The sequence below is a fragment of the Sinohyriopsis cumingii genome, chromosome 18 (assembly GCF_028554795.1).
Source record: "Sinohyriopsis cumingii isolate HCF-2022 chromosome 18, ASM2855479v2, whole genome shotgun sequence".
In the NCBI taxonomy this organism is placed as follows: domain Eukaryota; kingdom Metazoa; phylum Mollusca; class Bivalvia; order Unionida; family Unionidae; genus Sinohyriopsis; species Sinohyriopsis cumingii.
Window position 1 is genome coordinate 15,570,089 of NC_142978.1, and position 26,827 is coordinate 15,596,915.

Genomic DNA, 26,827 nt, shown 5'->3' on the forward strand with positions numbered 1-26,827 from the left:
GCCTTCATTCCCCAGTAAAAGTCTGTAATTGTAATGTATGAACACCTGACTTCATCGATCATGCTTTCATTCCCCAGTAAAAGTCTGTAATTCATTAACACCTGACTTCATCAATCATGCCTTCATTCCCCAGTAAAAGTCTGTAATTGTAATGTATGAACACCTGACTTCATCAATCATGCCATCATTCCCCAGTAAAAGTCTGTAATTGTAATGTATGAACACCTGACTTCATCAATCATGCCCTCATTCCCCAGTAAATGTCTGTACTGTATGAACACCTGATTTCATCGATCATGCTTTCATTCCCCAGTAAAAGTCTGTAATTCATGAACACCTGACTTCATCAATCATGCCTTCATTCCCCAGTAAAAGTCTGAAATGTATCAACACCTGACTTCATCAATCATGCCTTCATTCCCCAGTAAAAGTCTGTAATTGTAATGTATGAACACCTGACTTCATCAATCATGCCATCATTCCCCAGTAAAAGTCTGTAATTGTAATGTATGAACACCTGACTTCATCAATCATGCCATCATTCCCCAGTAAAAGTCTGTAATTGTAATGTATGAACACCTGATTTCATTAATCATGCCTTCATTCCCCAGTAAAAGTCTGTAATGTATGAACACCTGACTTCATCGATCATGCCTTCATTCCCCAGTAAGTCTGTAATTCATGAACACCTGATTTCATCGATCATGCTTTCATTCCCTAGTAAAAGTCTGTAATTCATGAACACCTGACTTCATCAATCATGCCTTCATTCCGCAGTAAAAGTCTGTAATTCATGAACACCTGACTTCATCAATCATGCCTTCATTCCCCAGTAAAAGTCTGTAATTGTAATGTATGAACACCTGACTTCATCAATCATGCCATCATTCCCCAGTAAAAGTCTGTAATGTATGAACACCTGACTTCATCGATCATGCCTTCATTCCCCAGTAAGTCTGTAATTCATGAACACCTGATTTCATCGATCATGCTTTCATTCCCTAGTAAAAGTCTGTAATTCATGAACACCTGACTTCATCAATCATGCCTTCATTCCCCAGTAAAAGTCTGTACTGTATGAACACCTGACTTCATCAATCATGCCTTCATTCCCCAGTAAAAGTCTGTAACTGTAATGTATGAACACCTGACTTCATCAATCATGCCTTCATTCTCCAGTAAAAGTCTGTAATGTATGAACACCTGACTTCATCAATCATGCCTTCATTCCCCAGTAAAAGTCTGTAATTGTAATGTATGAACACCTGACTTCATCAATCATGCCTTCATTCCCCAGTAAAAGTCTGTAATTGTAATGTATGAACACCTGACTTCATCAATCATGCCTTCATTCCCCAGAAAGTCTGTAATGTATGAATACCTGACTTCATCAATCATGCCTTCATTCCCCAGTAAAAGTCTGTAATGTATCAACACCTGACTTCATCAATCATGCCCTCATTCCAAACTACAAGTCTGTCATGTGTGACTTCATCAATCATGCCTTCATTCCCCAGTAAAAGTCTGTAATGTATCAACACCTGACTTCATCAATCATGCCTTCATTCCCCAGTAAAAGTCTGTAATGTATGAACACTTGACTTCATCAATCATGCCCTCATTCCAAACTACAAGTCTGTCATGTGTGACTTCATGGATCATGCCTTCATTCCCAAACTCAAAATGGTTATATATGAACACTATATTTTGTGGAACATGTTCCAATTCACTAATACAAGTCTGTCTTGCATGAACATTTGATTTTATCAAATAAGATCTCATTACCAAATACCAGTCTGTCATGTGTGAACATTAAACTTCATGGAACAAGGCCTCATTCCTTAATACCAGTTTGTCGTTCAAATATTCCACATTATGAAACATGCTCTAATTCCCCAGTACAAGCTCTACTATATGTGAACAGTCAACTTCGTGGAATCAGGTCTCCTTCTCCTTTACAAGCCTGTCATAAGTGAATACTCAAATTTCAATGTGCTATAAGGCACACATCAATGTGATAATAACATCCCAGAATATTTAAAGCACTCTAAGGGAAAAGCAAGGTACAGTAAGCACACAGTTACATATTTTCTTTAGACATGTAAAATCTGAGCATCACTGATCCACGAGTTAAGGAGAAATTAGCCCCTAATATCTCTTTTTTTCACCACAGGAGTTTCACCATTTTATGAGAGGGTGCTGCACTCGTGACGCAAGACTGGCACTCGTGATGCAAGACTGGCACTCGTGATGTAAGACTGGCACTCGTGATGCAAGACTGGCACTCGTGATGCAAGACTGGCACTCGTGATGTAAGACTGGCACTCGTGATGCAAGACTGGCACTTGTGATGCAAGACTGGCACTCGTGATGCAAGACTGGCACTTGTGATGCAAGACTGGCACTTGTGATGTAAGACTGGCACTCGTGATGCAAGACTGGCACTCGTGATGTAAGACTGGCACTTGTGGTTACTGCCAGGTTATCTCTATCTATAAGTTAATACTGAACTCCACCTGAACTTGATGTATACATGTGAGTGAAAGCATGTTTATCAACTCTGAAAGACCAAATAAATAAGATTGCTGCATTTTAAGTCACAAACACTTTCTTTTATTCTTAAATATGGCTAAAGATTCAGCAAATTCTACCCAAATATTTCACCTGAATTCAGAATGGTCACTCAAATATAAAATTTATCGTGTGCTGTCACCGCATATGATGAGACTGACGTAGCAATGTTAAATTAAAGAGATTTCTGAATTACAATTTTGACATCACACGTCACAGGCCTACTCACACTAAACACAACATTTATACAGAAAAGATTTAATAATTAGCTTTAACAACCATCTTAATAAATATGCAGATACAAAAGTACAGAAACATTAACAGGATTGAAACCTTGTATGAAAATATATACATCCCAACAATTATCATTAGCCAGATGTGCTGGTGTGACACCACTAGAAGAGAACAGAGTTAGTTCAGCTGCCTGTAAGTATGTGATATATCCAACATGGTACAGTCTTGTAATAATTAAATTTCAGCACACAGCTTGGTTATCTGATTAGCAAAACTTTTTATATAGTTACTATAAAGTATCTCATAATTAAACAATGATTATTATATGGGTAACAAGTCTGAAGGATTGGTTATCCAATTAAGAACCCCACCTATATGGCTACTGTAACAATTCTTGACAATGTGTTTCTTCACTCACAGTCAAAACAAAGCAATCCAATAACCAACTGGTTACTGGCAATTGAAGCCATAACAGATCTTCATCAAGTGGCCAAGTGGATGTTCCCCATTTATTCCAAGAGCTATATTAACAAAGTCTATTTCCAAAAAATGTGTTCTGTTCTGATGCCATTTATAGAAGAATAAGTCATCTAATGACAGTTTCACTTTTAGTGATGTCAATAATACAATACTAATGTACTTCAATAAAACATTGTCTATTTCAATGATTACATCAACCAAATGTAAACAATGCAATACATCAAAACTGTCATAAACTTATTTGTAAACGAAATCAACATAATCTCAAAAATTTCTTCACTAAATTGTGCACTGTCAGCCAAATATCAACCTAAATCTACCCTGGTGTGCCCCTTCACTGTGGTAAATACACAATCAAATGGACATCAGAACTTCACAGACAGAAATAGTTTGATATATAACTGGTCACTAATGGACATCAGAACTTCACAGACAGAAATATAATTTGATACATAACTGGTCACTAATAGACATCAGAACTTCACAGACAGAAATATAGTTTGATATATAACTGGTCACTAATGGACATCAGAACTTCAGACAGACAGAAATATAGTTTGATATATAACTGGTCACTAATATGACCACTAAAATCGCTGCCTCACTAAGAGAAGAATCATTTTAATGGGGGTGGGGATGGGGAATGAAAGGATCTTTTATTCTTCTAGTCAAGATTATTTTATTTTTCAACAAATACAATGGATATATTGAGGGGGTTCTTCTATAAATTAAGAATTCTTTTGTCAAGCAATCTGAGCCAGAAAGTTTTATCCAAAAGACCACCCCAGTAAATTAAACGGAGAGTCACTAATTGACCATAATTGTTGGTAACTAAGATAGCAATTAGAGCTCAGAATTAAATCAGCAAGATTGGTCTTTTCCAAGACTACCAATAATAATTCATCTTTAATGCCACTACCAATTGTTTCCAACTGACAACTGATTTCAGATAACAGTACATGTAATCCTTAACTCTGCATACTTTTCTGACAAGGTACTTGTAAAAGTATCTACAATTGTTGCCTCTCTTTATACAAGCACAAAGTATGTCACTATGCCGTACTGGGAATTCAGTGTAATTTCATGATCACTTAACAATTTCTGCTACATGAAATTTACCCAAACATGTAATCACCCAAACATGAAATTACCCAACTGTGAAAGTTGTTCAAACATGAAATCAGCCAAAAATGAAAATTACACAAGCATATTATCACCCAAACATGAAATTTACCGAAACATGTAATCACCCAAACATGAAATTTACCGAAACATGTAATCACCCAAACATGAAATTTACCGAAACATGTAATCACCCAAAAATGAAATTTACTGAAGCATGTTATCACCCAAACATGAAATTTACCGAAACATGTAATCACCCAAACCTGAAATTTATCGAAACATGTAATCACCCAAACATGAAATTTACCCAACCATGAAATTTACCCAAGCATGTCATCATCCAAATTTCTCAATAATCAAAACATGAAAATACACAAACATGAAATTTTCCCAACATAAAATTTACCCAAACCTGAAATTTACCGAAACATGTAATCACCCAAACATGAAATTTACCCAAGCATGTAATCATCCAAATTTACTCAATAACCAAAACATGAAAATACACAAACATGAAATTTGCTCAAACATGAAGTTACACAAAAATAAAATTTATGCAGAGTATGATTTTCAAGCACACAGTACTGGCAATACATCAAATATGATTTAGTGAACTTGTAATTCTGCTTGCAAGCTAATGTACAACAAAAGAACAATTAATGTTTCAGATTTTTATCTTCTCCAATTTGTAATGCATTAGCATTTCATCTTTTCATGAAAAATATCACCAAGGAATCAATTACCAATCGCCAAACACAAGTCTTTTGACAATGGCTACTAACTTCTTATCAATCCTTCAAAAATCCTCCAAAAAACATGCATTTTGCATTTTAAAAATTGCAATTTGCTTAATGTGCAAAACATTGATGGCTAAATCATGACAAATTAACTCCAGGCATGTGCACCTAAAAGCCTAGTTTATCATGTCTCCTATCCATGAGCAATTTCATCTGATCCTAAATGAGGCAGCACAGGTCCTTGATAAGATTTGGAAGTTTTATCACATGATCCTAGTCCATTATCATCTCAATTACTGAAATCCAACACCTTGTATTTTTCGTCCACTGCCAGTGCAACAGCTTAAAGGGAAAGCATTCTAAAGTAGAGAATAAGGGCACATGCTGAAGAATAAAATTTATAAATATTCAAATTTAAACATTTAAATCATCCTATTTTATGTAATATCCACACATGCCTTGACAAGTGCACACTCCTCTTTTTTAGTCAAACCTGCATAAAATACTGTATATACTTGCTTATAAGCCAAGTCAATCTGCAAACATCAAAGATCCTGATCTGCTGTAGCATAATGCACCTGTAGGTCAGGATATATTTTGTTAGTTCGACTGTACTTTTAACAAACTGCATTGACCCCGATCTGGCAGCGAGTTTGCAGTTGGACTCGTCTTATACGCAAGTGTATGCAGTAGGGACTTGTATGAAAATGCCTCAATCTCAACATGCCTTGTGCATCTAAAATGGTTGCTAAAACTCCACTTAGAATATCACATTTTCTGTGAACCTACCAGTATGCATGCCTGTGTATCATTACCACTCAACATTCTGGTTTATATCAGTCTAAAAAAAGCAAGAAAAGGACCTTAAATGGTAGGGCATAGTTTGCTAATTATGATGAGCCAATGAAATTAATTGAAATTCCAAATGTTCAAGTACCAAGCATGGGTATTACAGTATATATGGCAGCTGTCTCTGTGTAATAAGCACATGATTCATACTACATGTACTTGGAAGATTCATGTTCCACAAAATGTGTAACAGCTTGCCTGCAAAAAAGTAAAATGAACAAAATATCATTGCTTAATAATGACAAATATAAAACTTGACCTGGTGTGAAAGCAGGACTTACCATGCCACAAACATGCCAGACATGTGTCTGTACAAAACTGGTGTTCCACCAATTTAACTCAACCGAACGGCAACATTTCTTAAAGTTATATAGGGGCCATAACTCTATTCAGTTGTTTTTAAAGAAAATGAGACAAATCAAATCTGATCTCATTGAGTTTCAATCCAAGTAGTCTTTCCAATTTTACTAAAAAGTTTTTTCTGTTTTTTTAAAAATAAACTGCTGATGGATAAGACATGATGGGACATGGCAAGATGTGACAGGATGGATAGAAACAGTCAAATATGATACATTTAGGAAATGGGGTTCACTGAAGGCTATGTTTTATCAGCAGGGTTCCATTACATCGAGGTTTCTGCTAAGACAAGCTTTAATGCATGGCACATTTAGAGGGACAGTGCTTTCTGAGACCCTCTCACAGTTGTTTAACAGCATCACCATTGTCTTATTAAACGATAAATTTAAGAATGGTAAAAGTACCTATATGGCCATATCCTTTTGTGATATTAATCCATGATTCCCCAAAATCTTTGTCAGGATCTGACATTACATCTAAAATGTACACCGTGTATAATCACTTATAAGACCAGTCCAACTGCAAACTTCACAGACCCACATCTGCTGTCACATGATGTGCCAGCAGATCAGGGTCTGTAGTTTGATAGGATTAATCAATAGAACAAACAACATAGGCCCTGATCTGCAGGTGCATTTTGTTACAGCATCTTTATTGTCTGCAGTTTGACACTTAAAAGTGAGTAAAAATAGTAATATAAAAAAAAAACGCCACCTTGCCAGCAATAAGAATAATGGAAAAGAAAACATGAAAAAGAATGAAACCTCCTAAATACTCTTACCAGCTGTCCAGTTCAAGTATCCCTTCCCAGACATGGATAGATCTTAAAGCTGTCCTACAATTAATCTTTCTGGAGAGAAACCAATTAGTGTGTCATCACTAAGCACTTCTATTCAGTTATTCTCAGTCCATTCTGCTTGGAATCAAAGAAGCCAGATGTGTGAAAGTTTGGTCACCAGAAGTAACTTGCATCCAACAGAAAGAAACCTACATACTCAATATAAAAATATGGTGAAGAGTTCTACAGGACATCCCTCAAAGTGACGCATAAATTAGGTCTTCATCATCAGGATATAAAATCCTAGATTTGGACCACTACAGCCCTGAGAACATAAAATTTAGTGAATCATATTCCTTCATCATCTTAACAGTGACCAATAAAATCAGGGCAAAACCCCATCATCATCATTGTGTTTCACCTCCATGAATTCTTTATGCCTTTAGCACACATAGGAACTATATCCAACCTGCATCCTGCATGTCTTAAATGAATACATGTAATTTGTACAAATGGCTCTGGTCCAACTTTCTTGCTCTATAAATCCAAGTGTCAAACTCTCTCAGCCTCTCTTTCATTGCCTGGATCTGAAGCAAATTACATCAATTTGGACATAATTGGTTGATTTAGAAACAGGCCAAAATCAAAGTATGCTGAGGAAATTGGAGACTACCAGTTCTATCTTATGTGTCAACTGAAATATCCGCAGGAATTCCATGCAGTTATACTTTTCCTGCATAGATTTTAACATCAAAATCTCAATGTGCTGAGCATACAAATTTTGTTATCATATAAAAATATGACCTTACTGCATTTCAAACTGTCATCCAAAACATGCTGCAACAACATTGCAAAATGTCATTAATTTCTTACCGTATATACTTGCATATAAGCCATATAATTTTGGAAAAAATAAAGGCCTGGAAGAAGGGGGGGGGTCAGCTTATCTGCGGGCTAATGTCTAAACTTTACAGTTTTTATATCTTTTTGTTGACTACTTTGATGGCTGTAAACCTTGGGACACGAAACGATAATTTTTTCTGTGTCCTAAGACACAGGTGTATAAAAAAAACGTAACTTTCAGTGACCCGATAATTATTAAACTGTCATAAAGTACTATGGTTGATTTTGTTATTATTCTGCATGTGCATTTTTTCTGATTTCTCCAACACAAAGTTAAATAAAGGTAAATACAGACTTCATAATTCGCAGGCCATTTGAGTTTACCAGGGAGAACTATAATGTACAGTACTTACACAGTGCAAAGCATGCATAGTGTCACTTAAATCCTTACTTATTCCCAAACATACTGATTTTGCTTTATTCACAGTTTCTACCAAATTGCATTCTTTCAGATAACATTTCAGCTAGTCCTTAACTGAAGTTTCATTTGCATTAAATCACGCACTCACGAGTTACTCATTTTCAATGATATAAGCAATCCTACAAATTGAGGTAATATTTTAAAAAAGTTGTGCACGTTTAATTGTACAATGCACATAACCATTATAATTTACATGTTCACGAAGAGTGGTAATAATAAAGGCTAAAATTCTCATATAGATCAACTAAGATCAACATCAATCAATTTTAGTATAGTGTTTCAGATGAACAAACATCATACCTTTCCACACAAAGGAAAGCCTGATGTTTAGGCCTCTCCTATGTTGATAGTCAGTGAATGTTTTTCGTTTTGTGGCAGCAGTACAGGCCAGTTAATCATTAAAAACCCTGAAAATGGCTTGTGATAAGAGCGAATTTTGACCAGTGTCTATACAAGTACATTGATGTGTAATTGCCTTTTATTCCATAATATCAGCATGATTACCGAAGTTTTGTAAAACAGGGGGTAAGGCATACATATGAACTTTTCAAAAGCCAGTAGGGATACTGCAAAAAAAAAAAAAAATAGGGACCTACCTAAAATCAGGAGGTTTTTCATGGCATATTTAAAGCCTTGTTATCACTAAATATTGATTGATCTTCCTGGTCCAATAATTTATGTGAAATTCGCAAAAACACTCACCATTTCTCCTCGTGATGTGCCCTATTTTCATAATCTGGTCAGCTGTGGTCAAACTGCACAATAACTACAGATTAGCCATAAATAAACACGCAAGAAAGATAGCACAATTAATTAAAAGTTAATCCTTATCCATGCAACTATTTGGTGAAAATGATTGGCCCTCAGTCGTAATTCAAAGAAACCACGTTCTACACTATTGTGTGTTATGCAATCACCAGCAACTGATTGGCAAATAAAGGATTCCCCATTTTGTTTAACTAAAGGTACCAAAATAGCCAGCCTCATGGTACCGTACAGGTGACAACTACTTTCCCCTCTTTGTATATCCGACCTTATTCCTTTATTGTCAATTCGTAGAGCATTTAGTATTGTTTACTATAAAATATGTATTCTGAATTAGTTTTTTGAGGACACATTTGCGACGTGGTATGTATTTTCATTCCTACTTTTAATTTAAAGATAGTAATTAACATTAGTATATACTGTATAAAAATGCCAGGTGTTCACTCGTGTAAGTTCCTTCCATGGAAATGGTGCATTAGCATATGGAGTTACAGCATTCGTAGTGATCATTCTTGGGATTGAAATTAACTGTTGACGATTTTATTGTTGTGGTTTATTTATTTTTTCTGGTTTATTTTATTATTTTTGCATTATTGTAGAGGTAAAAAGAATCACTAATTTACATGAATAATGTTTAAACTTAACATTCTATTTAGTGAAAAAGCAAATTCTTTCTAGTAAAGTAATTATTTCATCACAATAATAAATTCACAGGTGGACATGTAGGACTTTTCGTGTTTAGAAGAAATGAAAATCAAAGACATAATGTAATATATGGGGAGTTCACTGCAAAAATTGGAAGATATTATGAAACTGGGAGGTAGGCATGGAGCGACCCCAAAAATCGAGAGGTTTTTTTCCTCCCAGCATGAAAGTTGACAGGTATGGTGTAAGGTCGCTTACATCAAAGCAAACTACAACTCAGCTTTTACGGTATTAATTAACTTTCGAATCATTATTTCTGAAACTTCATTATTGTATTTTGGAGATATCATTAAAGTTTAGCGCAGTGGTGCCCATGATTCAACTCCAAGGGATGTACTTAATTCAGCACATAATCAAATCTACAATGTACATGCAGTGGCACCATTATATTAATACGTTCAGTAGCCTAATTGTGAGGGTTGAATCGAACCGTATTGTTTGATCGTTTTGTTGTCCTACTGGGATCACATTTTAATGATTTAGGTATTTACAATTTCAAAGCAAAGTAAAAACTTAATTACTGGTGCACTGATATAAAATGTCCAATGCAATAATGCATAAACAAACAATAATCGAGTCAAAAGAGAAAGGTAGTGTTATAGCAACTCGCAATTGCTAAATTCTTGCCATTGTTCAACTAAATTATACACAAATCTAAATTAGGTAGAAACAATAAGAAAACAAAATTAACTAAATTACTTTTCAAACAAGTTTATACCATTTATTTTTAATAACCATGCACGCCAACCTAGAGATAAGTATACATGTAATTGTTTAAAATATAAGTTTGCCTAAATAAATGGATTTAGAAATTACCTTGTGCATCTTAAGATGTCTCGGAGTTGTAGGTCGGCTTATTAGTGCATTTTTTAGTGTTTATACCTGTTTAGTTTGGGGGTCAGCTTATACGCAAACAGGCTTATACGTGAGTATATACGATAAGTAAATGTGAAATTAAGAAAGTGGTTCCATTCAGGAATGTGGGGTCAAAGATTTATCATAAAAGCTATTAATGTAGCTGGATTGAAAAATAAAATAGTACGAGAAAATCACATTTTCTAATAAGACCCCAACCTATGATACCCTAGATGTTAATGTCAGATGTATATTATACATAGTAAAGATGCATGATGTATGTTATGTACACATTATGATGCATGATGTATGTTATGTACACATTATGATGCATGATGTATGTTATGTACACATTATGATGCTGGATGTGTGTTATGTACACATTATGATGCTGGATGTGTGTTATGTATGCATAATGATGCTAGATGTGATAAGTATGCATTAATGATGGTGGATGTGGTAAGTATCCATAATGATGCTGGATGTGTGTTATTTACACATAATGATGGTGGATGTATGTTATGCACACATAAAGATGCTGAATGTATGTTAGGTACACAAAAAGATGCTGGATGTATGTTAGGTTCACAAAATGATGCTGGACGTATGTTATTTACATATTTATGCATCGGGAAAGATGCTTGACATGTGTTATGTGTGGGAACGATGCTTGACGTGTGTTATTTGTGTGTAAACATGTTTGACGTGTGGATAAGATGCTTGAAGAATGTTATGTGTGGGTAAAGATACTTGAAGTGTGTTATGTGTGGGTAAAGATACTTGGAGTGTGTTATGTGTGGGTAAAGATGCTTGAAGTGTGTTATGTGTGGGTAAAGACACTTGAAGAATGTTATGTGTGGGAAAGATGCTTTATGAGTGTTATGTGTGGGAAAGATGCTTGATGTGTGTTATTTGTGTGTAAAGATGTTTGACATGTGTGGACAAGATGCTTGAAGAATGTTATGTGTGGGTAAAGATGCTTGAAGTGTGTTATGTGTGGGTAAAGATATTTGAAGAATGTTATGTGTGGGAAAGATGCTTGGTGTGTGTTATGTGTGGGAAGATGCTTGATGTGTGTTATGTGTGGGAAAGATGTTTGATGTGTGTTATGTGTGGGTAAAGATGCTTAAAGAATATTATGTGTGGGCAAGATGCTTGACGTGTGTTATGTGTGGGTAAGGATGCTTGGTGTGTGTTATGTGTGGGAAGATGCTTGACGTGTGTTATGTGTGGGTAAGGATGCTTGGTGTGTATTATGTGTGGGAAGATGCTTGACGTGTGTTATGTGTGGGTAAAGATACTTGAAGAATGTTATGTGTGGGAAAGATGCTTGACGTGTGTTATGTGTGGGTAAAGATACTTGAAGTGTGTTATGTGTGGGTAAAGACACTTGAAGTGTGTTATGTGTGGGTAAAGATACTTGAAGTGTGTTATGTGTGGGAAAGATGCTTGACGTGTGTTATGTGTGGGTAAGGATGCTTGGTGTGTGTTATGTGTGTGTAAGGATGTTTAAAGTACAATATGTTAGGTGTATATCAAGATACTGCTTGTACAGTATGTGTGGGTAAAGATCATGGATATTATGTTATGTGTATGTAAAGATATTTGATGTATTTAATTTGTGACTAAAAAGATGCCATATATGTTATGTGTGGGCAATGATGCTGGATGTGTTATTTGTGGCTAAAGATACTGGATGTACACACACTGGGGAAACCAGAAGAATTAAAACAAGGGTCAAAGAACACATATACACCAACAAAGAATTCCTGAAAGCAGTTGGTGAACACTGCAAAGAATCAAGGCATACCATATCTTGGGATAACATCATAATACTTGGTAGAGAAAATAATATCTCAGAAGAAAAACAAGGGAAGCTATGGAATCGAGAGGGAGCCAGTGTTGAACTGTGATTCAAGATTGGAACTGCTGCCCTTGTACAAAGAGATTTTGACATGTAATCAGCATTTGAATGATCATGTGACTCTGGTCCAGAGGTCATTCCTCTGATGAAAACCTTGTGAAAAGGTCAAAAGTTCAGAGGTCAAAAACCTATTTTGCTACAGAAAGGTTTCTATGTTTAGTCTCATTAACATTAAATCTAAGTTTTTTAACTTATAAGACCACTGTGGACATACAACACTATATGCCTGTCTCATGTTATACAGTCCCCTACGTAGGCACTAGTGGAATATGACTGAATCTAAAGACCAATAGGTCTCCATGACATGGACCTCTGGTCTAGGTATGTTGTCTTAAAAAAAACTTTGTGTACAGAAACCATTATTTTCTTATTATACTTGCCATAAACATTACCTCTAAGCATCAGCCCGCAGAATTATCCTAACTGCAAACCATTCACAAAATCTGATATGGAACTTTTTCTAAAGCAAAGTTATTCTGTGAAACCCATTTTCTTTGAGGTACAATGATTTTAACCCATGACCTTTTGAACCCAAACTCAATAGGCTTCTTCCATATTTTAATAAAAGACAAACTCTGATCCAATTAGTAACCATGATGTATCAAACCCCAAATCTTTCTTTCTTACTCACCGTCTTAGTCATCATCAAACTTTGGTGACAGTAAATGCTCAAGAACTGAAATGTCTGTGCACAAACAATTTATCTCTCAAAGTGATCTTGACCTTTGGAATCCAATACAAATAAGCTTTATCCTTATCCTTGACCTTTGGAATCCAATACCAATAAGCTTTATCCTTATCCTTGACCTTTGGAATCCAATACCAATAAACTTTATCCTTATCCTTGACCTTTGGAATCCAATACCAATAAGCTTTATCCTTATCCTTGACCTTTGGAATCTGATACCAGTACGCTTTATCCTTACCACAAATGCAAGCTATTACAAAGTGTGTTCCATGTCTGTGATGCAGAACTAATATGGTAGTGCAGAATCCAATTTTCGTCTACTTATTTTTTGTTGTCCTAATAAGATTGACCTTTGAACTTTTGTACGAAAAATGAGTGGCTTCTTCATTACCAAAGTACAAGCCATCCTCAAAGATTGTGCATGCCATCCATAAAATACAAGCCATCCTCAAAAGACTGTACATGCCATCCATAAAATCTGGTTCAGGTTCATAACCTAGATGTAAAGATATTGTACATAAACTGTTTTTCTTCTTCAGGCACAATGATAACATTATTTGATCTTTGGACCCAAAATCAACAGCATTCTTCCTTACCCAAAGTGAAGGTCATCCACAACATTTGGTAACTACAGATTCTGGAGAACTTGAATTATTGTTCAGAAACATTAGCTAGTAACAGATGGATGGACATCATAAGACATACAAGAAGTTCAAGATCTTCTCAGCATGAACATCATAAGGGGATGCTTTCTTTGCCTCTTGAAATATGCTAATTATAGATGCCCAAGCCCACAGGGGGACACAAAAATAAAATCTGAGATGCAAAATATAATTTCAAGTTAGACTATTTGACTTTTTCAGTTTTGCAAGGAAATAAATGAGAGTATTTCTTAATGTGTAAACAATAAAAAGAAAGTCTCATTTTATATCAAACTGAGGACATATGAACACACAGAATAATTATTTTTAAAATTGTGTTCATGAAGGATGGCATGACATATAATATGAAAAATACAGTCAATAATTATATCAGTTCCATCATGGGTATCAGCAAAACTCAGTAGTAAGCTAAAGAATGTAAAAATAGATTCTGTCAATCATTGGAATCATAATTTTAAAAAATGACATTAGATATTGCATCAATCATCATTATTCTATTCAACTATCAAGATTCTTTTAATACTTAGCTGCTAAGGGTTCTGTAATTTCTTTCTTTCCAAGAGCAAACAAATAATAAGGGTTAAATATTGCACCACCATTTTGTACCATCTTTAACCAAAATAACTAAGGTCTCACCAACTAGTACCATCTTTAACCAAAATAACTAAGGGTCTCACCAACTAGTAACATCTCTAACCAACTCACCAACTAGTACCATCTTTAACCAAAATAACAAAGGGTCTTACCAATAAGTACCATCTTAAACCAAAATAACTAAGGGCCTCACCAATTAGTACCATCTTTAACCAAAATAACTAAGAGCCTCACCAATTAGTACCATCTTTAACCAAACTAAGGGCCTCACCAATTAGTACCATCTTTAACCAAAATAACTAAGGGCCTCACCAATTAGTACCATCTTTAACCAAAATAACTAAGGGCCTCACCAATTAGTACCTCCAGAGGGTTTTTGTTCCTCATCTCAATATTCCTCCACTGAATTACATATAAAGCCCCTTCTCTACAAATAAAATTTCATGCAAAAAGTATTCAAAGATTCAATGATTTTTTAAAAATAAATATTTGGAACTTCCATAATTTTCTAGAATTTTATAAAGTCAAACTTAAATTGGTTCTACAACTGTACAGTACTGTTTTTCATTGGGACCACTTTATAAAGATTAGTTGAGTAAGAAGTAAGCAAATTGTTGGAGACAGCTTTCTTAAATAAAAAATATCCAATTATTTTTTAAATACCTGGGATGGACTCATCATAAACCATGTGCTTATTATCAGAGAATTACAATATTAGACAATCCATTTGCTTGTTTGTTGTTCACTGACACGTATCACATTAAAGGATATAATGTACCAAGGCAATGCAAGTCAAATGTATTTACCAGAGGCACCTGAAAAAAAAACATGACACAACCTGAGACCTTGGATTTACAAATCTGGCAACCATTCCTGTGGCCTAGTGGTTAGAGCGTCCACCTCGGAAGCGGGAGGCCATGGGTTCCAACCCCGGTCAAGTCATACCAAAGACTTACAAAAATGGTACTAACAGCTGCCTCGCTAAGACGCTCAGCATTAAGAGGTTAATGTTAGGACTGGTCGGCCTGGTGTCAGGATAATGTGAATGGGTGGGACATCATGCTACATGTCTGCAGCATAATGCCCCAGTGCTAGACATCACTGTAAACTACCACACTGCAGATATCGGCGCGATATGACTGAAATATTGTTAAAACTACATTAAAAATCCTAATCACACACACACACAAATCTGGCACACTAAACACCGAACTACCATGGCTCAATAAATACAAACGTAAATCTTCGCTCTTCTTCAAGTTCCACAAAATCTACCAGTTATACTTACTTTTAAGTCAAGGCAACTGCAAACAACAAAAGATCATGATCTGCCATAGCATAATGTGCCTTCAGATCAGAGTCTGTTGTTTGTTCTACTGATTATTCCTAACAAACCCAAATCTGCAGGCACATTATGAGATGGCAAATTTGGGTCTGCAATTTTCAGATGGACTTGACATATAATATACAGTATTTGCAGAATACTCAATATCTGCCTAGAAAGAAGCATCCATCTAAAATAAAATATAGAGAGAAAAATTTCTCTTTTCTTACCTTTTACCTATTAAACATAATCCAGCAATTGCTGAGAAAAATGACTTGCTTTCCCACATTGTAGCAATTGTCAAGAAAAAACATGTACTGAGATCCAAAATCAAAGTTTCAGCAGAAGTGATGACCAGCAACTTTCTTAATCCAAATAGATCCTGCTTTGATTCCAGCAGTCACAATTTGCGTAGTTTTGAGCCATGAACTTGATTTGACTTCCGCTGTAAGAGATCATCCTATTATTTCTGACAGGCAATTTTCTTCATCTATGTATCATTTTCCCTTGCATCACTGCATACCCTGACCTTTCAATAAAGGCCAATCTTCAAAAAAACACTTCTTATCAGTGGCTCTTTGTAGTCTGGCATAACATTACACTGTATCAAACAGCACTTTATAGAACAAAAAGGATACAACAGGCCAAAGTGGGCCTGATACCACTCACTTGACATATTTTGGTGAATGTAAATTGAGACATGTATTAAAACTGGAAGAGAAATAAAAGTGTTCACACACTTAGCTGCAACATTATCTGTCACAGCTGGTGTCACTTTTTTTTCTTTTGTCCATATATATAGAATAATACATCAGCTGCACAAATTAGTTCAAACTTAGCTGAAATTGATTATTGTCATATTGCAAAGAAGATTTTTGCTGAATGAAAAAAGGCATATATCATCTCATTGGTATATCTTTTTAAGTTTGAAAAAACCATACCAGTGATGTTATGTCAGTAAGCATGTACAAAGTTAGTGCAGACTTTTGTTAAAAATTAACTGGGACAATATCTGAGAAGCAATGAATTTGCTTCAAGATAAGTCACAATGACAGTGTTAAGACCCCTAACAATGACAATGACCACAAACAAGAACAATAATACAACCTCAAATGCCAATGATAAAACATCTAACAAGGACAATGATAAAACCTCTAACAATGACAATGATAAGACCTCTAAGAAGGACAATGACCACTAACAAGGATGATAATAAAACCTCAAATGCCAATGATAAAACCTCTAGCAAGGACAATGATAAAACGTCTAACAATGACAATGATAAGACCTCTAACAAGGACAATGACCACTAACAAGGATGATGATAAAACCTCAAATGCCAATGATAAAACCTCTAACAATAACAATGATAAAACCTCAAATGCCAATGATAAAACCTCTAACAATGACAATGATAAGACCTCTAACAATGGCAATGTTAAGACCTCTAACAATGACAATGATAAAACCTCAAATGCCAATGATAAAACCTCTAACAATGACAATGATAAAACCTCAAACAATGACAATGATAAAACCACTAACAAGGACAATGATAAAACCACTAACAAGGAAAATGGTAAGACCTCTAACAAGGACAATGATAAAACCTCTAACAAGGACAAGGATAAAACCTCTAACAATGACAATGATAAAACCTCTAACAATGACAATGATAAAACCTCTAACAAGGACAATGGTAAGACCTCTAACAAGGACAAGGATTAAACCTCTAACAATGACAAGGATAAAACCTCTAACAATGACAATGATAAAACCTCTAACAAGGACAATGGTAAGACCTCTAACAAGGACAATGATAAAACCTCTAACAAGGACAAGGATTAAACCTCTAACAATGACAAGGATAAAACCTCTAACAATGACAATGATAAAACCTCTAACAATGACAATGATAAAACCACTAACAAGGACAATGGTAAGACCTCTAACAAGGACAATGATAAAACCTCTAACAAGGACAAGGATTAAACCTCTAACAATGACAATGATAAAACCTCTAACAAGGACAAGGATAAGACCACTAACAAGGACAATGATAAAACCTGTAACAATGACAATGATAAAACCTTTAACAATGACAATTATAAAACCTCTAACAATAACAATTATAAGACCACTATGACAATGATAAAACCTCTAACAATGACAATGATAAAACCTCTAACAATGACAAGGATAAAACCTCTAACAATGACAATGATAAAACCTCTAACAATGACAATGATAAGACCACTAACAAGGACAATGATAAAACCTGTAACAATGACAATGATAAGACCACTAACAAAGACAATGATAAAACCTCTAACAATGACAATGATAAAGCCGCTAACAATGACAATAATAAAACCTCTAAAAATAGCAATGATAAAACCTGTATCAATGACAATTATACGACCACTAACAAGGACAATGATAAAATCTCTTAGGAACAGTTGGTAGCAATTTGGAAGAAAAATAGTTGAGCATAGAGGTAAACATTCAAACTGAAGAATTTGTTGAAATAAGTTTACTTGTTTTCACATTTCATACATTACCAGTATGTACACATCATGTACCAAAAAGGCAGCTGATTTATGTTTTTGTTGATGATAAGGCAGGCAATTAGAAAATCTGACAGGCTGAGAAATACTCCTTGCAAAAAATAACTCTACAAAACATCTGCTTTATTCAATCCAAAATGTTTGACAATTCTCACTTCTGAACAAGTTCCCCATTTCTTCTTTTGTTACACAACATGGAAGTAAAGAAAATGAGTGATGAAGCTACTATGCATTTATTTCCCATACATACCCTCCATACACAGAAAGACCAATGCTTATACAAGCACAATGTCATGCTCACTGCATGTTTTTCCTTATCTAATTGCATCCATTAGTAGTCTGATTAGATTTTAGTTTAGTTTATGGTCCCTTTTTTTATTAACTTGTATTCAACCTGTAGAATCACACTAAATACAATTCAAAATATCAGAAAATGATTTAAAAGTTAAACTATGTCTTGGCAAACAAATCATGCTAATCAATATTTGAATAAATAAATAAGACATTGTAATAATTAATCTTTGTCTTCTTGCACACAAAAAATATGACTTCTAGTTACCCAGGAGAAAGACCACAACTCTGAAACTTCAAGTAGGAATTTGATGGAAACTGAAACACTTGATGTTTAGTGGGGGGGAGATTGCTCTTTGTTTTTCATCATCAAATGTGAATAGCACAACTGTGGGTGGAGTTAGGGAGGTCAAAGATCAACCTCAAAATTTATATAAAGTTTGGTAGAATTCAAAGCATATACCTTATTATGCACATATTTGGATTTATTTTTGGAATAAACAGAGTTAATTAATGTTAAACCAACATATCCTAATGTCTGCCTTCATCTATATACATTGAAAAACATTGAGATACCCACCCACTGCTTTCTTAAATTCAATCAAATTCTGTTTAGCAGTTTTTGAGAAGAAACTATTTAAAGCTTTATCTATTTTAAGTAACAGTGGCCATATTTGTTAGCAGACTGACAGCATCTGCATAAATTTTAAACAGCTTCATGCCACCAAACATAAGCTCCATTAGCCTTATGACCAGGTGATGCCTCTGGAACAGCACAAGCAAGTGTTGATGGATGGATGATGGACAACACATGACAGATGCTGGATCATACTGTAAATTCACTTGGCCCCTGTACCAAGAACAATGTATAATGTATTTATCATTACTTGAAAGAAAATATACCAAATTTATAAGTGTTTATAATTTTCTGTACACTTTATTACTTAGTTTTGGGGTACAAATAATTACTGATAATAAATTTATTACTTTTTTAAGTGATTCTAATGAATGAATAATTTTTTAAATGTTTCTTATGAATGAATATTTTTGAAGTGATTCTTATGAATGAATATTTTTAAACTCATAGTAGGAATACAACATTATAAATTACGATTTATTTATAAATGGATTAATGTTGCAATGAAAATAAAGGGTATTGAAAAAATGAAAGATTAACCCCCAGTATTTTGGACCTCACATCTTTTTTCCAGGAAAGTTGATCAAACAACACATTTGATTACCTATTTTTAGCTTAACCAATTTTAAGATAACTGAATCTACTGGATGAATTTAATCTTTATAAAAAATAACCTTTAAGGAAGAAATGCAAACTGAGACTGGTTGTCTGATTCTCAGTTGTTTTGCATACATTCATAGTTTGCTACATTTTACATTTGAAGCTGACAAAAATATTGTCAACTATGAAAGTGATGCACAAAGCTCTTAAATACAAGTCAAATCAATAAAAGAGTGCAGACTGGACCAAGGTTTGGCCATTTGTGTTGGCATCATGGTCAGTTCCCCTATCAGCAGGATCTCAGTAAATAATTGATGGATGAAGCTTGATACCTGACTGAGCATATGCTTGCATCAATGATTGGTAAACTGAGCCTAATGAGCCTCACATAAGCTGTGTACCCCATGATTAAGTTTCTACCAGCCCATCTACCTCATAAGCTGTGTACCACATGATTAAGTTTCTACCATCCCATCTACCTCATAAGCTGTGTACCACATGATTAAGTTTCTACCAGCCCATCTACCTCATAAGCTGTGTACCACATGATTAAGTTTCTACCAGCCCATCTACCTCATAAGCTGTGTACCACATGATTAAGTTTCTACCAGCCCATCTACCTCATAAGCTGTGTACCCCATGATTAAGTTTCTACCAGCCCATCTACCTCATAAGCTGTGTACCACATGATTAAGTTTCTACCAGCCCATCTACCTCATAAGCTGTGTACCACATGATTAAGTTTCTACCAGCCCATCTACCTCATAAGCTGTGTACCAATTGATTAGGTTTCTACCAGCCCATCTGCAACATCAGTCATTTGCTATCAACCACTTTTGTCCAAAATGACCAGTTTACAAAACCATTAGGCTCATACAGGAAACTAAAAGCCTTCACAAGTAAATCAAAGTACCACAAAGATGGATTGATGTTGTTGTTGTGTTGTTGTTGTTGTGGGGTTTAACGCCATTTTTCAGCATGATAGGCTAAAGATGGCGGCCAGTATTAATGGTGGAGGAAGAACCCGGAAAACCCTGGAAAGAACCACCGACCCACGAGAAGCTACTGGCAAGCTTTCTCACATACCCACATTGGCAAAGATGGATTGAAGTTTCATGCTTCTTTGCAGTTGTCACAGTACAATTAATTCAACTGAAGTTGGTAAAATTTTTCAACTGTAGTTTCTGTCAATTCTACGTAATATTTCATGACCTAGTTCACCACCCAGCTTGGATGTTAGGGTTGGGTCATTCTTGTGGGTTGGAAAAGGATTGGAAAAACCATGTACCAAGCTGTGATGGGCAATGCATGTATCCTTGCATGTACAGACAACAAGGATCAAATGGGTAAATGTTTTTTTAAAGGGATTTTCAGTGAACATTACACAGTGCTACTGAAACCACACTATATTAATCAACTGCCCCCACCCCCACCACCCCCAGGGAGATGAGTGGTCTAAACTATTCACCCACAGGTTGATGAATGGTATTCACCTATACATAACATCTCATCTGTGCCTCGATTAGTGTTTCACAGATAGGAAAAGTGGGTATGTGAGAAAGCTTGCTGGCAACTTTCCATGGCTCAGTGGTTCATCCCAGGGATTTCCCAGGGTTCTTCCTCCACCAGATATAACAAACCACCATGTATAGCCTATCATGTACTGGAAAAAGGCATTAAACCAACAAAACACAAACAAGTATCAATCAGAGAAGCTAGCAGATCAATACAAGCAATCTGGTATTGGCCTTCCCAAGTGTCCTCATTCAATCATCTCTTGAAGTTCAGTGATCTCTCTTTTAGCAAAATAGCGTCCCAGCCCAATGTACCGTATATTACCAGCTGCATCAGAATTTTTTACATGCTTTTGCCTTCGTACCTACTCCTACGTGAACTGAGATGAGGTGTGTGACAGTAAAGTTGATGATTAAATACTTTCATCTAAAAAGTCATAAAAATAAAAAAATTAAATATTCACAAACATTACAAAGCAAGAAAGTTTACCTATATATGGAAGTGTTCAATAAACTGAATGGAAGCAAAACTGTCCTTTGAACAAATATCAAATAATTTCATTTCATCATAACTACAACACTTATTCCTCAATGCCTGTATTATGGAAATGACATTAGCAATTGGTGAGAAGCCAAAGAGTCTAGTCCCTTGAGGAACTCCATAAAAGACATGTTGGGAATGTTACCAGATATCTTTATAAATTTGTGCAAAGTACAATTATTATTCTGTTAAATGCAATTCTAAATTTGACTGCTACAAAAAAAACATCATAAACTGCATGGAAAAAAGATCAAGACCAGACTTTAATTTAAAGGAAGAAAAAAATATAAACCAACAAATTCCACTTATGAGTGGACTTCATCTCTAAAGCCTATAGCACAAATTTCTTGTAACACTATACAGTGTACATGCTGCATATACTTGCTAATAAATCCATTCAAACTGCAAACAAAAAAGATCTGATTTGCCACAGCATAATACACATGCAGATTACTGTACATCGGGTTGGTTCTACTGATTACACATAACAAACTGTTCATTTACTGATCTGCTGGCATATTATGTGACCACAGATCTGGGTCTGTGCAGCTTGCAGTTCGGCTCAACTTTTAAGTGAGTATACATAATACCTACTGCAAACAAAAAGGAAACTTTGGCAGGTGCAATTCTAAAAGAATGGAATATGAAAATTTTAAACACCTTCTCAATGTAAATGTATCAAGAATCTCAAATTCATAATCCAATTCTTTATGGTGCACATCATTTACACAACCCAAATCATGGCAGCATTTAGAGTCCTGATTCTAAATCATGATGAAGAATGCCTGAAATCCAACACTTTCAGGTTTCATCATCTATTACTTAGTTTATGACCACAGAGTCATACCAAGACAAGACTCGTACAATGCCCATCTAGGTCTAAGAACAAATATTCACATCACATCAGAATGTACTGAATGGTTTTTTAGCAATACTAATTAAAAGCAGCATCTCAGTAAACAATACAAAAATGACGAAAGGGACACAACTCTATCCAAAATAGCATAAGCATGAAAGATCCTATAAAAACATATTTAGATCTAAAAGACAATGTTCTTACCAAATTCCATCATCAATATGTTAAACAGCCCTTGTGTTATGACATTTGCAAGCAAGAAGATGAAAATTTGCTTGGTATGGGGAACAAGACCATCCAAAATGGAGACCTGATGAATAAAAGTCCACAAAAGGACTCATGTTCTAGTGTTAGAAAAGAATTTCCATGAATCTTCATGATAAGACTTTTTCTTCCTTTTAATGGTTGAGTGTTGAAACCATCTCTAATATTCATCACCAATATCAAGATTTTCAAATTAGCTGGTACATGTATTGACACAATTTTCATTTATGTCAAAGTGGACATCATCAAAAGTCTTTTGGTGAAAATGATCATCCATTCAGGTGGATATGTAACAGTAAGATTTTTAAGACAGTCATTATAGCAGCCATATTGGATGTATGACTGACACCAACTAGATATCATAAGAAGTCTATTGTTGAAAACCCCAAGTTGATATAGCCATCTATTTGGAGAGGAGTAGGGGTAGAGTTTTCTAGACATAAACATCTATTCAGGAGAAGTAATAACATGATTTTCAAGATGGTTGCTAGGGCAGCCATACTGGACATCAAAATGGCATGATATTTATTTAAACCCAGTTGGACATCATAAGAAGTCTTGTGTACGAATCTCATATCAATACGACTTTCTATTTTCAAGTAGAGATGTGATTTAACCAATTTTAAGATGGCTGCCATATTCAATATCAGATTAGCATCCAAAAATGATATGACCATCCATTCATCAGAATTAGTGATATCAAGACATTGCAGAATTAGTGATATCAAGACATTGAAGATATCTGCTGATTATCCTCTTTATTCACAACCAGCTTGACATCACATATAATCTTTCAGTGAAAACCCTATGTTGATATGACCATCCATTCAAAAACCTAGCATAATACAATTTTCAAGCTGACCATGATGGTAGCCATACTGAATGTCCAAACAGTCTGTGTGTGTATAAAGTTTCATGTCAATCCTCCAAGTGGTTTAGGAGGAATAGTGATAAACTTGTGCTAATGGACAGATGGATGCCAGATGGACAACAGACCATCCCAGAATATGATGCATGTAAAACCAACATCCTATGTGATACATTGAATTTCACTGTCTACAAGTAGAACAACAACAACAACAACAATAATAATAACAATAATAATAATAATAACAATAATAATAATAATGATCATAATAATAACAATAATAATAATAATAATAATAATAATAATGATCATAATAATAACAACAACAATGATAATAATAATAATAATAAATAAGTTTTTATTTTATGAGGGTGAGACAATTAGTACAAAAACTAACCCCCTTTGCAGCCCTCAAGTATTGGCATATGTACAGGCAAGCTGACATTCAGAAAGGACAATGAATCCATTAAAATGGGACATAAAAAGATGAAACCTTTAAAAGGTACATCTGCATATAAAAGGCAATTCATCTACTCAATGATATCTAATTATGCAGGTCCAAAAGATATAAAAAAATATCAATAAAGAATCTAACAAGCCAATATTGCATTTAAAAAAAACATTACAGTGACAAAAAGATCTCTAATTTCATACTGATTATTTCTGTTAACAATACATGAATATGGAAATTGCGCATTCAAAAACAATCCATCAATATTACACACCTCCTGGTATGTTTGATTACCTAAAGCTGCTCAATACACACTACACAAACACACTGATAAAGCTTTGATATCAAGTTTTCATCACTGTGTTAGTACTGTTTAGAATTTGTGTACTTGATTGCGCTGCATGCCAACCTTCATATTGATGGCAGATGAATTGAGAAATGAGTAGAGGCAGGTAAGCCAGGTATAGCAAATGGTATTAGAGAAAGGATGATGGGGTCTGCAGTACAGGTATAGAAAATGGTATTAGAGAAAGAATGATGGAGTCTGCAGTACAGGTATAGAAAATGGTATTAGAGAAAGGATGATGGAGTCTGCAGTACAGGTATAGAAAATGGTATTAGAGAAAGGATGATGGAGTCTGCAGTAGCTAGAAGCAAATTCCCAATTCTATGTTAAGAGATTCAGACGCTGACCAGGTATTTTTTATAGGAAGGTTCATATTTTTACAAACGATGGTTTATTTGATCACAACTTTCTCTGACTGTTAGTTAAATGAGTACTATTTCAACACGGGAAGGGTAGCTGATCGACACCTTCCCTCACCCCCATCTACCCCCATAATATTAAGAAAGCTAACACAAATTTATCAATTTATGTGTGCCTGTCTCTATCAACGTACGAAAAAAAAGATATTACACAATTATGTTTCAATTTTGGTGAAAATATACATGGTCATAAAGCAAGGTAACTTGTGTATCTAAAAAAAAAACAAAAAAAACAACTCACTTGTTTCCTTTAGTCTCCAGTGGGCACATTTGTCTAATTATGAATGCATGCTATAATTTTCCCTGATGTTATGATAAATTTGGCTATTCTCTAAAACTATGCTAAAAAAATGGTGTCGAAAGCATCCAAGTTACTATGCATACTGAGGGTTTTCAAAGCAATCAAGTTGCAATGCACACTACAAAGTTTTCAAGGCAATCAAGTCACTATGCATACTGGAGGGTTTTCAAAGCAATCAAGTTGCAATACACACTACACGGTTTTCAAGGCAATCATGTCACTATGCATACTGAGGGTTCTCAATACAATAAAGTCCCTATGCATACTGGAGGGTTTTCAAAGCAATCAAGTTGCAATGCACACTACACGGTTTTCAAGGCAATCAAGTCACTATTCATACTGAGGGTTCTCAATGCAATAAAGTCCCTATGCATACTGGAGGGTTTTCAAAGCAATCAAGTTGCAATGCACACTACACAGTTTTCAAGGCGATCAAGTCACTATGCATACTGAGGGTTCTCAATGCAATAAAGTCCCTATGCATACTGGAGGGTTTTCAAAGCAATCAGGTTGCAATGCACACTACACGGTTTTCAAGGCAATCAAGTTACTATGCATACTGAGGGTTCTCAATACAATAAAGTCCCTATGCATACTGGAGGGTTTACAAAGCAATCAAGTTGCAATGCACACTACATGGTTATCAAGGCAATTAAGTCACTATGCATACTGAGGGTTCTCAATACAATAAAGTCCCTATGCATACTCAGGAGGGTCTTCCAAAAATTCAGGTCAATAGGCACATAGGAGGGTTTTGAAAGAAATCTAGTCACTATACACTGCTGAGGATTTTCAAATACAATGAAATCAATGCAGAGTCGTAGGGTTGTCTTCCAGAAACTTCTACATACGATTATTGCTATTACTAGGGTTGTGTCCCCTTGTTCTCCAAATCCTGAAGAAACACAAAATTCCAAAACAACAAAGAAAAATACTCAACAGTACTTCATGCAGTAGTTGTTGTTAAAACAATAAGTGAGATAATTGTATTTACTTTGGCACTGGCCACCTGAACTTTGTCCTCTGCACTGTACTATCATCATCTTTCCTTCAGACACTTACATAATCAATGTTTTAAGCTACCAATAAATTCATCAAAATAATTTCGTATTGTAATATCTGGTTCACCTGAAAAGAACCACACTATGGAATTTTCCAATCCAGAACATGCTCCCATTTATCTTTAGTCTTCACTCATTA

The 26,827-nt window shown here is 35.1% G+C and overlaps 1 protein-coding gene and 1 long non-coding RNA gene across 5 annotated transcripts in view; one reads left to right on the forward strand and one right to left on the reverse strand.

Moving 5' to 3' along the window:
• The window catches only part of LOC149776140 (uncharacterized), a 27,878-nt gene extending 25,282 nt beyond the window's left edge, over nt 1-2,596 (forward strand). The window contains exon 2 of the long non-coding RNA XR_016416237.1: nt 2,174-2,596. This is a non-coding gene — a long non-coding RNA (uncharacterized LOC149776140). The remainder of the gene's footprint in view (nt 1-2,173) is intronic.
• LOC149776139 (uncharacterized) overlaps nt 1-26,827 on the reverse strand; it is a 332,110-nt gene that overhangs the window by 161,748 nt on the left and 143,535 nt on the right. The window contains exon 1 of one of the 4 annotated variants that reach the window (XM_089942421.1): nt 7,135-7,571. The exons of the other annotated variants lie outside the window; for them this stretch is intronic. The gene's annotated coding sequence lies outside the window, so the exon portion shown is untranslated. Of the gene's footprint in view, nt 1-7,134; nt 7,572-26,827 lie in introns of those variants that run through there. 4 annotated transcript variants of the gene reach the window in all.